At 34.5% G+C, this 17,193-nt stretch overlaps 1 protein-coding gene across 2 annotated transcripts in view; it reads right to left on the bottom strand.

Moving 5' to 3' along the window:
* The window catches only part of LOC138713870 (GTPase-activating Rap/Ran-GAP domain-like protein 3), an 878,969-nt gene extending 862,103 nt beyond the window's left edge, over positions 1 to 16,866 (bottom strand). Inside the window, exon 1 of one of the 2 annotated variants that reach the window (XM_069846337.1) lies at positions 16,586 to 16,866. The gene's annotated coding sequence lies outside the window, so the exon portion shown is untranslated. The remainder of the gene's footprint in view (positions 1 to 16,585) is intronic. The other variant, XM_069846338.1, reaches the window with a different exon arrangement.
* Positions 16,867 to 17,193: the final 327 nt, after the last annotated feature.

Here is a 17,193-nt window from a genome sequence, read left to right as displayed (position 1 = left end):
AAAGCGATCTCTCTTTTATTTACAGACATCAAAAACACTATCTCATAAAATGTCTCCACTTTTATTAATGCTTCGAATTTACAATCATCTATCAAATAAACAGGATTTAGATTTATCGTTATCGTACAATATGTACAACAAAACGTTATATACAGCAATGGTTTCATGATATGTTGGATTCTAGTTGCATGTTGGTTGTAGATCTAGTCAGGTACCAAGCTGGTTGGAACACGTGTTCTGTAGTGGTGAATTTCTTAAATAAATAAATTAAGCCTATTAGTTCTACTATATAATACTGTATACTGAATTTATTAACATAGTGTTATATTTACTCTGTAATTTGCCAATTATAGGGACATTTTACATTTTTGGGTATGATATCTATACTTAACTCTTTTTAATTTATTTTTATTTGGTATTTTTCATTTATATCTATATCTGTGTCTTTTATTTAGGTAGTATCTATTTGTTTTTTTTTTTATTTTTCATTTTTAATTTGTAATTACACTTGTATCTTGCATTTGTTTTTGTTTTATCTCTTTTTTCATGTTATATGCAATTCTGTGTTTTTTTAAACAAATCTGTAGTGTCTATTGTAATTGGGGCTTTGCCCTGTTATAGACATAAATAAATAAATAAATAAATAAAAAATAAATAAATAAATAAATAAATAAATAAATAAATAAATAAATAAATACCAGTAAATTTAAGGTTGTATGCCGTAGGTACTTCTTATAAAGTAGTGAACCTACTCCTAACAGAAAACATGAATACAGTATAGCTCGTCACACCGAGGTGATATTTTTAAAATTATCTTCTGTGTTCTTTAGCAGCATATGCAGATGAAAAGCCCCGTTCTTTACATTCATGACCACCTCATCCGAATGTGATATTTCAATACAGCCGTGTTTACAGTATATTTCAATTTCCAATGTCCAATGCACGAGTCACCTCCTTTCACAATTGTTTATGTGTTTTGAATATATTCTGATACATTGATCTCTGGACACAATGGCTTGTCCGTCATTCGTGCAAAGCAATCAAATCAGTGGTTCTCAACCTGTGTTCCGCGAGCCGCTTGTCTGTAGTTGGCAACATTCCGACTCCTTTCTTTAACTGATACGCAGCCAGCATACAATATTAGGTTAAAAACGCAGTAACTGTTGGCTTATAGTTTTATTATTGTCTGTCTGTCCATCCATCCATCCATCCATCCATCTCTCCAACTATATATATATATATATTGAACGGATTTTAATAAATGATCCCTCATTATGAAACTTGGAACCCAAAGTTTTTCGGAAAAATAATAGTTTTGAGTGAAATGTCCATTTTTCTACTTAATTTTCCTATTTTCTAAAATCCATCTGTCGTCACTAAGTAATTGCATTAAATAATAAAACAAAACACACACTACAGTAAACAATATTACACGAAGGCAATGATCTGCAAAAATGCTGACATATTTAGAGCTCAAATTAAATTGGTTATTACAAACTTCAAGACTTACTAAAATTAATTTCGTGGTCTAATTCTGTGGTGTGTAATTTTCTGAGTACAGCTGTGTATTGGATATTAAAAACTAAAAAACTTGAGGTGGTTTGATGACATCATTACCATTAGAAATTAAATATTGTTACACGAGTAGTTCACGCCATGCTGTGACTATTCCGCATTAATTATACTATTAATTATATATTGATGACATGAAAGTGAAACGTTTTGGGTTATATAAGTAGATGTAGAGAATATCTTAAATTATATCTTGATTTATATAATTTGCTGAGTGGCGGCTATTTAGTATATGTTATTGAAAACTATAAAACTTAGGTAAGATAATAATATTGTTATTAAAATCAGATATTTTTATAGTTATTAATCAAGTGGGGTTGGGTCTTTTTCATATATTTAATGGCGATGTGGTGTTAATTTATACGCTTGGTTGTCTTCAGTATTGGCTCGAGAGAGCGCAAAAATTACAGTTCCTAAGGAAAGACCAAAAGTTATTACTTACTGATACAATATGAGGCCTACAAGATTATGTAGTCTCCCGATCATTTCTGCAAGATCTCTTAGCAGGATAAAATGACTTTACCCTCTACATTTCAAGGTAGTTTACGAAACATGCAGCAGCTATACCAAGATGCTATGTCTATTGTTCGAAAGCATAGCAAACCTGACATTTTTTTTAACTTTCACCTACAATCCGCAATGATCTGAAATAGCTATTGCTTTACTCCCACATGAAAAACTGACTGATCGTCCTGACATTGTTACTTGCGTTTTCGCGTTCAAACTAAAAAACTGAAGGTGTATAGGTTCAAGAAAAAGTATTTAGTATAAAAAAAAAAACATTAAGAGGGAGTATGTTTCATTATTATGGAAGCAAATAACTTTCAGAATGTCTGATATTCTTCATTGAAAATAAATCTGAAAAATGTTTATTTGAACGTCTAATGAACTTAGTCTGCAGTATTTGCTGCACAAGCCACTAGCGTGTGTATATATATACAGAATCTTGAAAGAGTATCTAATATTTTAGGAGGTGCTAGTACCTTCTGAGATCTAAACACTTGTTCGTAGGAGCTGCTCAATGTGACGTCCATTTATAGCAATGCATTCCTCTGCCCTTCGCCGTAAGGAATCACGCACTCTTTGAAATTGACCTGGTTCTTCTTGATAACCAAAAGTCTAGGGGATTTAAGTTTGGGGAACGAGCAGGCCAAGGTATTCGGACCTCCCCAATCAATCCAACGGTCCTGAAATGTCAGCGTCAGGTGTTCACGCTCATTGCGGAGAAAATGTGCTGGTGTGCCATCATGCATGAACCACATCTGTAGTCTTGGCTGACATGGCACATACTCCAGCAAGGTAGCCAGTACGTTAATAATAAAGTCCTGATAACGAGCACCAGTTAATCTCTATGGTAGCACGTATGGCCCTTAATCTATCGCAAAGAACGCCTGCCCATACGTTGATTGAGAATCGGTGCTGATGCCTTGTTTCTTCAACTGCATGGGGATTTTCATCAGCCTAAACATGCTGATTACGAGAATTCACAACACCATCTCTGCTGAACCCCGCTCATATCCGCAACCAGGCTTTTGTTTTCAGTATTCCTTGCGATGTATCATTATTCCATGCCAGGGGTGTCAACTACGGTATGATTATCTGGTAGCCTGCTGTATTGTAGGGCAGAGAAATGCATTGACATAAACGGACGTCACATTGAGCATCTCCTATGAACAAGTATTCAGATCTCAGAAAGTATGCGTTGTAGAACCCATGTTTATTAGATATTATTTTTTTGTTTTGATGCATACTTTCACCTCCTAAAATATTGGATACTTTTTAACACCCTGTATATAATATATAATATGGTGGAAGTGAAATAGTCTTGCAGATTTTCAGAGCGAATAAGCTCATGTTATATGTAACAAAAAACTATAATACCATATTGGTGGAAAGTTCATAATTTTTTTCAGAAAAATGTTTTTGTTAAATGTTTAACAACCTCTTATTGGGTAACTATTGCGAGTAGAATCGCGATTTTTGTCCATATCGACAGAAAATCTAATAAATAATAATTGATCCCTCTAGCGTATTTCAATAGCGTGGACGGTTTTCGTGTAAATTTAATTTTAAAAACCTCTAATTCCAAGCCACTGCACGATGCGAACAAGTGGCAACGTCGAGGCAGAGAGCAGCTGACCTATCGAGATACACCGAGTTCGTTGACCTCTTACATCTGTATCACGAGTAGAGTGTGTTAGCGGCGATGTTGCCGGACTGTTGAAACTTGAAACTTAATTATCACAACTTGAAACGATTAGTTAACCGCTTTTAAGAATGTGTTTCTCTCAGATCTTCAAATAAAGAGTAATGGCAAGAAATGGACTGGTCTTGTTGACAAGTCAGAGATCCTTCTTATCATCCCCGTAAAGAGATTGTAGCTGCCATAAGGATTGCCACAGAACACGACTGACTGGCGGAATATTTATATAAACTGGGTATTTTACCATTACTTCAGTGTGTCATTTGTAATGAGGAAAATGCTGTTATGAATTGGGAACATTTAAATGCTTGTAAAAAACTTGTAAATTTTAAATCCTCTATGGGGACTTTATACTGGTCTGCCAGAAACGAAAAGATGTTGAATCAATCTGGTTGAGGATTACATACATACATACAAAACAATACATTAAATTACATTACACACACATACATACATACATAACGTAATAATAATAATAATAATAATAATAATAATAATAATAACAATAATAATAATAATGTTTTATTTTCGCTGACAGAGTTAAGGCCATAGGGCCTTCTCTTCCACTCAACCAGCCTTACATACATACATACATACATACATACATACATACATACATACATACATACATACATACATACATTACATTACATTTTCTAATTAACCGTGCATTTAATCACAAAACGTAATATAGGTTTTCTATTCATTTAAGTATACCCTATCGTCCCCTTCAATCCGCAAAGTTGTCTGTCTGTCTGTTTGTCTATCTATCCATCCATCCATCCATCCATCCATCCATCCATCCATCCTTCCATCCATCCATCCATCCATCCATCCATCCATCTATGAATTTATTTATTTATTTATTTATTTATTTATTTATTTATTCACTTATTTATTTATTTATTTATTTATTTATTTATTTATTTATTTATTTATTTATTTATTTATTTATTTATTTATTTATTCCGGTGTAGTTAAGGCCATCAGGTATTCTCTTTCATTTTACTAGAAATACAGCTACAATAGTAAAAGAAAATCAAACTCTGAACAAAATAAAGCCACTCGAAAATATATGCATGCGACCGACGTTACATAATTTTGTTACTTGTGTTATCCTGTTTCAAAACTTGATTCTCTTTGAATAATTATTTTATTTCATTAGTAAAGTGATAATGAGTTGGAAAAGAATGTCAGTTGAATTTATTTATAAGATTCTTTCTATTTTTTCTATACAGAAGGGATATGCGGACTCAATAAAAAAAAAACCATCGCAGACAACTGAAATGAAATTTCTGAGACGTCCCGACTGACACGAAGTTATTGAATTAAATGAAACTGGGATATGTTTGTAGTAAAAACAACTACATTCGCGTTGTGTGTGTTCACTTTCCGCATGAACTGACAGAATGTCATTTCGTACGAACACAATACAAAATACGTCCAGTAATTTAAGAGAAAACTGAACGCGGGCAAAAAGAGCTGAACTACATGTAGAGAGAGAAGGGAAGAAAGGGAGATATATGAGGTCGGACAATGAAGTACTGAGACTGATTTTTTTTCCCCCCCACCTGATGAGGCAACCCTCCAGCCTCATATCAGAGACATGTTTGACCTTGGTCCTTCCTCCACCCGAATTCCAACTGGCACCACCCTGCAAGCCATCAGTGTGGAGTAGCTGCTTATCTAGTGGAGTTGTGTGTTGCTTCTCGTCAATACAATGAAATCGCATGATATCCCGCTTGTGTGAAACTCGGTGAAAATGTCACGACAACGTATGGGCTATTCCATATGAAATCGATCAGTAAAAAACCCCGCATTTTCGTTATACTCTAATTTTTCCCCCTACTTATACAAGGTGCTGAGGGGAGTGCAGTTTCAAAAATATACTATCGAAAGTCAAACGGTTTTCGTATTATTGAGCGACAAATTTAGCGTATTTTATAAAAACAAGCCTCTTTCATCGCTCAGAACTCTGGAACCATTTACTGTAGAACATTGAACCAGAGCTCATTTTGAAGCTGACATTTCGTAGGTTATGTTAAGAAGTAATCTTTACTTTTATTGTATACAGAGAGACAGATAATCTGATTTTACTTGCTTTTAGGCTTTTTGGCCATTTGCAAAAATGTAAAAAAAAAATATTGAGAAAAAACCTTGCATTATTAAGAGGGATTCGGCATTGTTTGCTTAGTGGCTCGGCAATAAGTTTCGAGGGTATTAAATAAATTATATTCACACGCCTAGACTTGAACGGCGCAGTACCGCACGCACTGGCCGAGAGCTGAAGATAAGCGAGCGTTGGGCGTCATTTTACTCCTGTATTTATGAAAACTTGTGATAAAGCTAGCCCAGCCATGACTGCTAGACATAACGTGTTTGTCTCCTAACCTTGCTTGTCTCGACTACCTCCCGTCTCACAGTCAGCTGGTTAGTTCACACGCATACTATTTATTTTCTTTATTTCATATTTTCAATACTTTCTTATCAACGTACCACCAGTAAAAAATATGTATTTATTTGTACTTTCATTGCGAAATCTAACTATATATTTTAACAATTTTTTTTTCGTGGCCAAAGGCGTCTTAATGAAGAAAAATATAAATGTCTCCATTTCCTTAAAAAGTAAGAAAAACTGTTTACATGTCAATATAAACTTTAATTTCTCGCCATCAAAATAAACCATGATTTTGATCATTGGGTGATAGGGTTTCGGAGCCACAACAGTTTAAAGTTGCTAATTTTATGAAAACACAATAAATGTAAATATTATTAATTTAAATACTATTAAGTTTTGATGCCTCAAACTTTGCACAAAGCATTATATCACAGTTATGTACGGAGAGAAAAAGTTTCATTGTAATTAAAAATTTCAAGGTCAATTTTCTCTATATTTCGGTCGATTTGAGATGGAATAGCCCATATCCAGCAGGCTTTTGGAAATTAAGTGATGTCAAAAGCACAAGATTTCCGATGGCATAAAATATTTGCCGAGAACAGTAGCAACGTTGAAGATGAACAACTACAAGACAGATGGCAACATTGTCAGTATACGTGAAGTTGTAGGAATTGATAGGCGATTAACAGCCAGAATGATAGGAATGAGGTACGAACAGACAGGAAGGTAAGCATTGGTCAGAGACGCCCTCACATACGTCCGCCATCTGTCCCTATCCTGAGAAAGATTAATCCATTTCCTATCATCATAACCCAACTCCCTCAAATCCATTTTAATAATATCCTCCCATCTACGTCTCGGCCTCCTCAAAGGTCTTTTCCCCTCAGGCCTCCCAACTAACTAGTTCCTCGCTTCACACTTTTAGCATCCCACCACAACCGTGATACACGTTCACAGCATAACCTTGTTCTATCAATTCCATTCCATCAAACATCTCTCTACTCTGCTTCCTTCACAATACACACAGCTCGTTCCTGGAATTCCTTGTCACAGGAAATCAGGAGCAGTCGGAGTCTAAAATCTTTTAAGTACACTCTACTTAGAAATGTTTTTAATGAACAGAACTAGACTCTTGCGGAAGTTTCTAAATAGTCTTAAATGACCAACTTATTTTTTCCCCCCTCTCTCTCTTCTTTTTTTTCTCTTTTCTTTATTATCTTGATATATTACTTAATCATTTGTATTTGCATGCCATTTAGTACGACTTTGCTAATCAACATTTTATGTCCTGTAACCCACATATATTCTCCTATTAGTATATTAACTGTATAGAATATCTGAAGTGAATTAATCGTCGAATTTATCTCGAGCATTTTAGGTCTTATAAATTGTGTGTGTGTGTGTGTGTGTGTGTGTGAGTGTGTATATTCCCCTTATGTTATGTAACTGATTTTGATTATGTGTAATGTTCTACTTTATTTTATATATTATGTAACCGATCTTGACTATTTGTAATTTTATATTATGTAACTGATCTTGTCTATTGTAATTTTCCACTATATTTTATGTAATTTCGAAGGTATTTTCTTTTGCCTTGTTTTGTAATCTAATTTTGTATTTAATGTATATTACTGAAACCTGGTTGAGTGGAAGAGAAGGCCTCATGGCCTTAACTCTGCCAGGCAAACTACTACTACTACCACTACCACTACCACTACCACCACCATTACTACCACTACCACTACTACTACTACTACTACTACTACTAATACTACTACTACTACTACTAATACTACTACTACTAATACTACTACTACTACTACTACTACTACTAACACTCTATATGCATTTCTGGATTCACCCATACGTGCTACATTTCCTGGATTATCACTATCATCATTATTATTATTATTCATTTATGGACTGGTATAATACAATAGGAGTTTGAATTGAACTGTTTCCATTGCAGATGAAGGCTAGCACACGCAACGTATAAAAGTTTCGATCTACCTTCAACAGGTGGGAAAAGAGACAGAAGACTATTCCAGTAACTGGGGTCATTGCACAAGGCTAAAGCGAGTCAATTCGATTTCTTTCTAAATTTGCAAAATGAATTCAGATTTTTATTTAATGATGCTATTGAATAGGAAATTCTGCCCTACCCCTTTTCATCTGAGGATGTTGGTAACATCAACCTTTGAAATGTGGTGTGTTCTATTTGTGAATTTAACCAGTTGTGAAGAACACCATTCCAAATCCGTCTAGAGTAATCATTATTTTTCCCCCATTTGAGGTCAAATTGAAGTGAAATTTGACAATTTTACAATATTAAACTACAGTTTTCATTTTTCGCACATATATTATTTTTGGCATATACCAGAACATAGTAAGAAATAGCCACCGGCGTAGCTCAGTCGGCTAAGGCGCTTGTCTTCCGATCTTTAGTTGCGCTCGGGCTCGAGTTCGATTCCCGGTTGGGCTGATTACCTGGTTGGTTTTTTCCGAGGTTTTCCCCAACCACAAGGCAAATGTCAGGTAATCTATGGCGAATCCTCGGCCTCATCTCGCCAGATACCATATCCTTATCACCAAACTCATCGACGCTAAATAACCTCGTAGTTGATACAGCGTCACTAAATAACCAAGTAAAAAAAAAAGTGGTACGAAATGTAAATATAAAACTTGGAAATTTATCCTTTGAAAAAGTGAAAAAAAAAATCAGATACTTTGGAGCAACAGTAACAAAAATAAATGACGCTCGAGAGAAAATTAAACGCAATGTGTGTGTATGTGTGTGTGTGTGTATATGGTAAATGCCTGTTATTATTCGGTTGAGAAGATTTTGCATCTAGTCTGCTGTCAAAAAATCTCAAAGTTAGAATTTATAAACAGTTATATTACAGGGTTAAGGGTGTTTGAGAATAAGGTGCTTAGAAAAATATCTGGGGCTAAGAGGGATGAAGATACAGGAGAATGGAGAAAGTTACACAATGTAGAACAGCACGGATTGTATTCTTCACCTGACATAATTAGGAACATTAAATCCAGACGTTTGAGATGGGCAGGGCATGTAGCACGTATGAGTGAATCCAGAAATCCATATAGAGTGTTAGTTGGGAGGCCGGAGGGAAAATACCTTTGGAGCGTCCGAGACGTAGATGGGAGGATAATATTAAAATGCATTTAAAGGCGGTGGGATATGATGGTAGAAACTGGATTAATCTTGCTGAGAATAGGGACCGATGGCGGACTTATGTGAGGGCTGCAATGAATCTCCGGGTTCTCTAAAAGCCATTTGTAAGTATGTAAGTAATAGGTTATTATTTCGCTTATAAATAGTAAATACACAAATTTTAAGTTCCCTTGGCAAATGATTAGTACATTTTTAAAATGTTTCACGTGAAACTTAATATCAATTCTTTTTTATCTCCTAATATAAAAATTATGTTTAAACTTAAATTGTATAATGTTCATCATATTGTCATTAATAATAATAATAATAATAATAATAATAATAATAATAGTCATGAACATTTTATGATCATTAGTTTGGTCTAAAAATGTTATTTACATTACACTAGCCGAAATGCGAAAAAAAAAAATGCCACGATTGTGCAAATTATTCTTTTAATCCTCTTGAAATTCTATTGATATATCCATGGCACCTGTCATACTGTAGGCTATAGATCGAGGGGTGTGTGAAAAAATTCATGCAACTAGCTCAAAGTCTGTGGAAAGAATAGGTTTTGAAAATGGGAAAAAATGTACGAACTAAAAACCGAGAAAAACGCAGTTACACAGAAAACACTGCATTGGATTCAATTACAAACATATAAGCTAACTTAACCCTTAAATTCGCAAAGTATCCTATAGGATACAACAGATTAATAGGCTATATGCTGTAATTTTAATCGAACAACAGAAAAAAAATTGGTAGAGGAAATTAAAATTTCACAATACTATAATATTGTACGACATATAAATATGGACATTGTGATAGTTGTTTTCTTTACAGTCCGACACGGTTTAATAAACCAGTGTGAGAAATGAGCCAATTTAATGGTTAAGGTTGCTTATGATGCCATCTGATACGCCTACTAGTATGTTATATGCAAGCAAAAACTACAGAGGTTTGGGACTAGTCAGAGCATCATGGGAAGCGTTCTTGGAACATCTGCATCACTTTAATATTAAATGAAAATCCTTATGTAAATAGTTTGCGACCTTTGACGTCTGAACTTAATTCTTCCTGTCAACATCTAAGTCTCCCTTGTCCAGTTGAACTTCGTAAATCTGTGACTAGGAAATTAAGAGAGGAATTAAGAAATGCAGAATTCGAATCTTGGAAAGTAATGCCTGGAAGAGGCAAGAGGTGTAGAATTGTACAGCCAAGTATCTAAAGCCAACGCCTGGAGTTTTAATAAGTCTGGACTATCTACATCTGAACGGGTAACCTGCTTCAAAATGAATGCCAATTTAGCAGCAATTAGAGGAGTACCTGGTCGCTCTTTGGACGGGTCCCGGTGCAGACATGGATGCCCGGAGACTGAAACCCTTGCCCACGTCCAAGGTCAGTGTAACAGAGGTTTACTCCTCCGAAATGCCAGACACCATCATGTTCGATCCTTAATTGCAACTGCTTTAAGAAAAAAGTCTTGGACAGTAGAAGAGGAAGTTTTTTGCCTTGCTACTAATGGCTCCTCTAGACGTATTGACATCATAGCGTATTCCCGGACTACCAAGAAAGGATATATAATTGATCCTACCATAAGAATTGAAACGGGAAGTAGCCAGCCGGAGGATGTCAATCAAGAAAAGATCAACATTTATCTGCCAACAGTTGATTACTTCAAAGCAAAATACCAGCTTGAAGACATCGAGGTGATTGGTCTTCTTATTGGAGCTCGTGGTGTGATTCCCAAGTTCTTTGAAAGCTTCAGGAAGACTTTTGAACTACCACAGACACTTACTACTGACATCATTACTTCAGTTTTGAAACGCTCTTGCCAAATTCTGAGTCGTCATATTCACTCTGTTTAATTTTTTTATTCACTTTATATTCATTATGTTTATTTTAATTTTCTTTCTACAAAATTTATGTAAACATTTAATATTGCAAAATTCATGTAGGAGAGTATACTCAGTCCTTCTGGGCTACCTCCAATGGGAGGCAGTTATTATCTTATCTTACATGGTGGAAGCTTTTAAGTAATTCCGAAATATTTAGGCTACCCTTCAGTTGTTCACAGGTCTCGAAATGGATGTTTTCACGAACACAAACATTGGTATTTTCGTGGACGAGGTGGTGTTTGATGATGACAACTAAGGAGTTAATAACCAGTAAGATGAAGCTTGTAATTTTTAGTTGGATATTTAACGACGCTGTATCAACTACTAGGTTATTTAGCGTCGATTGGATTGGTAATAGCGGGATGGTATTTGGCGAGATGAGGTGGAGGATTCGCCATAGATTACCTGACATTCGGTTTACAGTTGGGAAAAGACTAGGAAAAACCCAACCAGATAATCAGCCCAAGCGGGAATCGAACCGACGCTCGAGCGCAACTGAAAATTTGTGGAAGGAGGTAGATTTTGAACATGGGAAAAAAACACAAAAACTAAAAATAATTTTTTTTTATTTTAATAGGTTATTTTACGACGCTTTAGCTCTGAATGAGATGAAGGTGATAATGCCAGTGAAAAAAGTCCAGGGTCCAACACCGGAAGTTACCCAGCATTTGCTCATATTGGGTTGAGGGAAAACCCAGGAAAAAACCTCAACCAGGTAACTTGTCTCGACCGGAAATCGAACCCAGGTCACCTGATTTCCTGATTTCACGGCCAGACGCGCTAACCGTTACTCCACAGGTGTGGACCTAAAGATAGAGGAAAATTAAGTTAACAGCAGGCAAGCACCTAAGCCAACTGAGCTACGTCGTTCACTGAAGACTGGCATTACCATGAAATATGTATATACACACCAATTAATATAAAAATTCCGAACATAGTCTTCGGAAATTTTAATTCCTTTATAAAATTCATATAGACAGAAACCACGAATGATAGTCACTTCATCCAATCGAAGAAATGTACTGGAAAAAAAAAAAAAAACCTGAATAATTTGCTTCGATACGTATTTCAAAATAAACTTATGCTATGGAGGAGCATATGGGGCTATTTCACCAAATGACCAGTTTCCATGGAAACGGCTACCTACTACATAGCATTTACAATGTACTAGGCAAGACTTATAAAACCAACGCTTTTTCTTAAGGGGTTAGGTATAGCTTACAGCAGTAAAATTTTTGGAAATATTCTACATTTTTTTCCTCTATTGCTGTATATTGTACAATAATGAAAATTGGTATGTGTAAAACACTGTCCTTCTGCTATATGAAATATATATATATATATATATATATATATATATATATATATTTTGCGATTTATTTATTTATTTTTTTTTTAAATTCAAAATGATGGCAGTTCACTGTGCAGTGATGAAGCGTTTCCCTCATAGCTCATAAACTTGTTAACTTTTTCATGTTCTCTCTCTTTTATTTTATTGATGAAACTCATGTTTACAATATCATGTTTTTTCAACTACATCCCTTAAAAATATTTTTTTTTGTTTCATGTTAGAAGAAAATACTGATATTTAACCATTTTTTAAATGAATTTATTTTCGTCAGACAATCTATCAAAAGTAGAGAAGTGATCTTGCATCACATTGTAGACAAGACATGCATAAATACATACAAACAATTTCATGGCAGAATGTTGGATAGTTTTTTAGTTATGTGGGAAACGCATCGTCTCTGCACAGTGAACTGAATTTTGAAAAAAAAAAAAAAAAAAAGGAAATAATTTTTTTAAATCGCAAAAATATATATATTTTTTTGTATAGCAGAAGGACAGTGTTTTACACATACTAATTTTCATGGAAAATACAGTAATGGAGGAAAACATGTTGAATACTTCCAAAATTGTACTACTGTAAGCTGTATCTAACCCCTTAAGTGGAATGCTCTAGTGTAAAATATTGTCATATAGTTATTTTACGTAATGATTGACGTCCATATCTATATAATTCTGTGGCCGGGAGGAAAAAGGTCTTAAGTCATTTTTTTATGAAAATGAGATTTTTATATATTCTGAAAGCGGAAAAAATTCTCTACAATCTGGTAAAACGGTTAAAGTCAAATAAGACTCCTGACTGGATTTATAGAGAGTTACCAAATGTCCTAAGTACTTTTTGAATCGAGCACACACAGAATAAAGGACTTAAGAATATTTAATACTTTATTCCTTACAAACATCACATGTTTACTTTCCATGCTTCCCTATTAAAAAGGTCTAACTTGTATTTTAGTCATTTTATCACATACTGATGCCCTTTCCTTTTAAAACTTTAAGCACCAGGGTAAACAGTCCTATAATTGTTTAAGACCCATTCTGCATTCCCAATAATTTAAATTTCCTATTTGTTTTGACATGAAAAAGGTCTTATGTTTAAATAGTCCCTTCTACTCAGTTTGGGTTTTAGTCTTAAAAGGGCTTAAGTGCGGCTATTTTTGGAAATAATCAAGAAAATCGTTAAATGAGCAACATTATCTAATTTAGAAGAAACATAAACAAATAATATCCAGGATAAAACCTCTTAATTAAAAAAACTCTATAATTGACACCAATTTAAATCCTTCTACTGCTCTCCTGAAAACTATAACATTTTTACTTAAGACCTTTTTCCTCGCGGCCACAGAATTAATACCAAATTAAAATAAACCGAAATGGACCAAAGCCACTCTTTCTGCGAGACGAAACGGAAAGGTTCCTGAAATTCACGAATCGTAACACGGTTCTGGTCCACTCCGGTCCATTTGGAACCCTAGGCGTTCATCATTATGACATTACTGGAGTATGTAAGTTATTTCGCAATAGTGGATACAGTACATTTGAAGACAACGTCCACACGATAAACATGCGAAAATTATCTGTTCAGATCGTTAGTTTGCCTTTATTTTTCATCCCGAATTTGGTCCACTTTTTTTCTTACACCCTGTATAATATTCGCTACTTTTGACAAACTCTGTTTCTCGCCAATTAAAACATATATACCATTCACTTATTGCAGTAACATGTAACATAGGCAACAGGTAAACCAATGCAATTTGAAGACAACGTTCACACGATAAACATGGGAAAATCATCTGTTCATTTCGTTAGTTTTCCTTTATTTTTGATCCCTAATTTGTCCCACCTTTTTTCTCACACTCTGTATAATATTCGCTACTTTTGACAAACTCTGTTTCTCGCCAATTAAAATTTATATACCATTCACTTATTGTAGTAACATGTAACATAAGAAACAGGTAAACCAATGCAATTTGAAGACAACGTTCACACGATAAACATGCGAAAATGATCTGTTCATTTCGTTAGATTTCCTTTATTTTTCATCCCGAATTTAGTCCACGTTTTTCCTTACACCCTGTATAATATTCGCTACTTTTGACAAACTCTGTTTCTCGCCAATTAAAACATAAATACCATTCACTTATTGCAGTAACATGTAACATAGGAAACAGGTAAACCAATGCAATTTAAAGACAACGTTCACACGATAAACATGCGAAAATCATCTGTTCATTTCGTTAGTTGTACTTTATTTTTCATCCCGAATTTGGCCCACGTTTTTTCTTACACCCTGTATAATATTTGCTACTTGTGACAAACTCTGTTTCTCGTCAATTAAAATATATATACCATTCACTTATTGTAGTGACATGTAACATAGGAAGTAGGTAAACCAATGCAATTTGAGGACAACGTTCACACGATAAACATGCGAAAATCATCTGTTCATTTCGTTAGTTTTCCTTTATTTTTCATCCCGAATTTGGCCCACGTTTTTTCTTACACCCTGTATAATATTCGCTACTTTTGACAAACTCTGTTTCTCGCCAATTAATATATATATATATATATATATATATATATATATATATATATATATATATACCATTCACTTATTGTAGTAATATGTAACATAGGAAACAGGTAATCCAATGCAATTTGAAGACCGTCCACACGATAAACATGCGAAAATTATCCGTAGTAATGTCAGGAGAGGTCTGAGATCTACTGATAAATCCACGAGCGAAGCGAGTGGATTTATCTGGGAAATCTCAGACCTCGAGTGACATTTATTAGGATTATTTCGTGAATAAAATAAAAATGTAAATAATATATCCCTAAAATTCAATCACAAAATGTTAATAATTGTATATTTACGAATACTTAACCTATTCAAACATTGTGAAGTTGAAATAAATGAATATCGACTAGTGCAATAAAGAAATTCGATGTTATTATTCAGTAATGCCAATTGCGAAAAGCGAAATACAGGTTTAACAATGTTAATTACATGTACTGCACTTTTCTCTTATTATGATAATATAAATACATTTTCATTATCTGCTGAAATCATGATTTAATTTAAAATTTTATAATATAAATTACAGTAACCTGATTAATACATTAATTAAATGAAGAATTGTTGAAAACGCAGTTATCTAATCTGAATGAAGGAATGTAATTTTTTTCAGATAGCCTACAATGGACATGGAATTGGAAGATGAAGATGTATTTTATAGGCTACAGTTAGGTTACCTGTGTGAGCAGGACCAGTGTCAGCTGTGCCTTATTTCGACCGTTAACTACGTGCTACAGGAAAGCATTTTTTATAGCTCGACAAATGCATTCTCGCTGTAGTGTGTAACGGAACTAAAGCTGCATCTACACAGTTCAATATTCCAATCGCTTATGCGTGCAATCTGGGAAGAATATTGAAAGAATCAAGTTTAAAAGATACGTTCAATTAAGATGCATAAAGATTTTGTGTCTACATGGTGCGCCGTTTTGAACGTCGTCTTCACTGCGTAAATATATTAATTAATATTAAATATCAATCTTGCATTCATTGCTTTAAAGTTGAAAGAAACGTTTATCCGTATAGTTGCATCTTAATGTATTCATGATCATCAATTTACGGGGAAACAGTTGGCGACAACGACTAAACAAAAGAACGACCATGCGATAAATTGATAGCGATAAATCTAGCTGCAAAAATTATCGCAAAGTGTGACTGTGATTGGTTGGAATTCAAAATTTCATTACACTTCATTGGTCGAAAATGGAATGACGTCATATAAACGAAATAGTCTGTTCAAAAAGTTAGTTTTCCTTTATTTTTCATCCCGAACTTGGTCCACGTTTTTTCTTACACCCTGTATAATATTCGCTACTTTTGACAAACTCTGTTTCTCGCCAATTAAAAATATATACCATTCACTTATTGTAGCAACATGTAGCATAGGAAACAGGTAGACAAATGCAATGTAGGGACTCACCTAACACAAGCTACACAAAGCACTCACTCCAGCACTGGGTTTGTCATTATAAACAGACCAACAACTAACCGCACCACAGCTTGTATGATATGTTTGTTGTGAAAAGTTGGGGAGCGATAGGGGCATGTACCCTCGGCGGCGCGCGCAATGGGCAGGCACGGCGCATGCTACGACAGAGTGAAACAGACAGCGTGGCAGCCTGGACAGCAGCGAGGGAAAGAAACCTGCGGGGCCGAGAAAATATTACGATCAACACATCAATCCATGACATTTTTCAACTGTAGTAATTTCAGAGGCTTAAGGGAAGACTCCACTGAAAATCATGAACATTTTTCCAAATTTTTTTAGCTATTTCACTTATTCAGTATTTATATTTTCATACCCCAAATGGATTCAGCTCAATTCTGATTACAAATACTCGTATGTTTACACTTTTCAAATTAAGGCTGCAAGGGGGCGTGGAATTTAAAGGCTGTCAAAATTGTTTTTCGTCGAAGAATTCTTTTTTTAAATTTCTGATTACAAATCTAGTAACTTTTTGTTGGCTCCCTGAAGTTATTAGATGAATGTAGCGGAGGAGAATATTAATTTACATAAATATTCATTTT

Source organism: Periplaneta americana, chromosome 14 (genome assembly GCF_040183065.1).
Source record: "Periplaneta americana isolate PAMFEO1 chromosome 14, P.americana_PAMFEO1_priV1, whole genome shotgun sequence".
NCBI classification, from domain to species: domain Eukaryota; kingdom Metazoa; phylum Arthropoda; class Insecta; order Blattodea; family Blattidae; genus Periplaneta; species Periplaneta americana.
The sequence above is the reverse complement of the archived record's forward strand: the minus strand, read 5'-3'. Positions and strand labels throughout refer to the sequence as shown.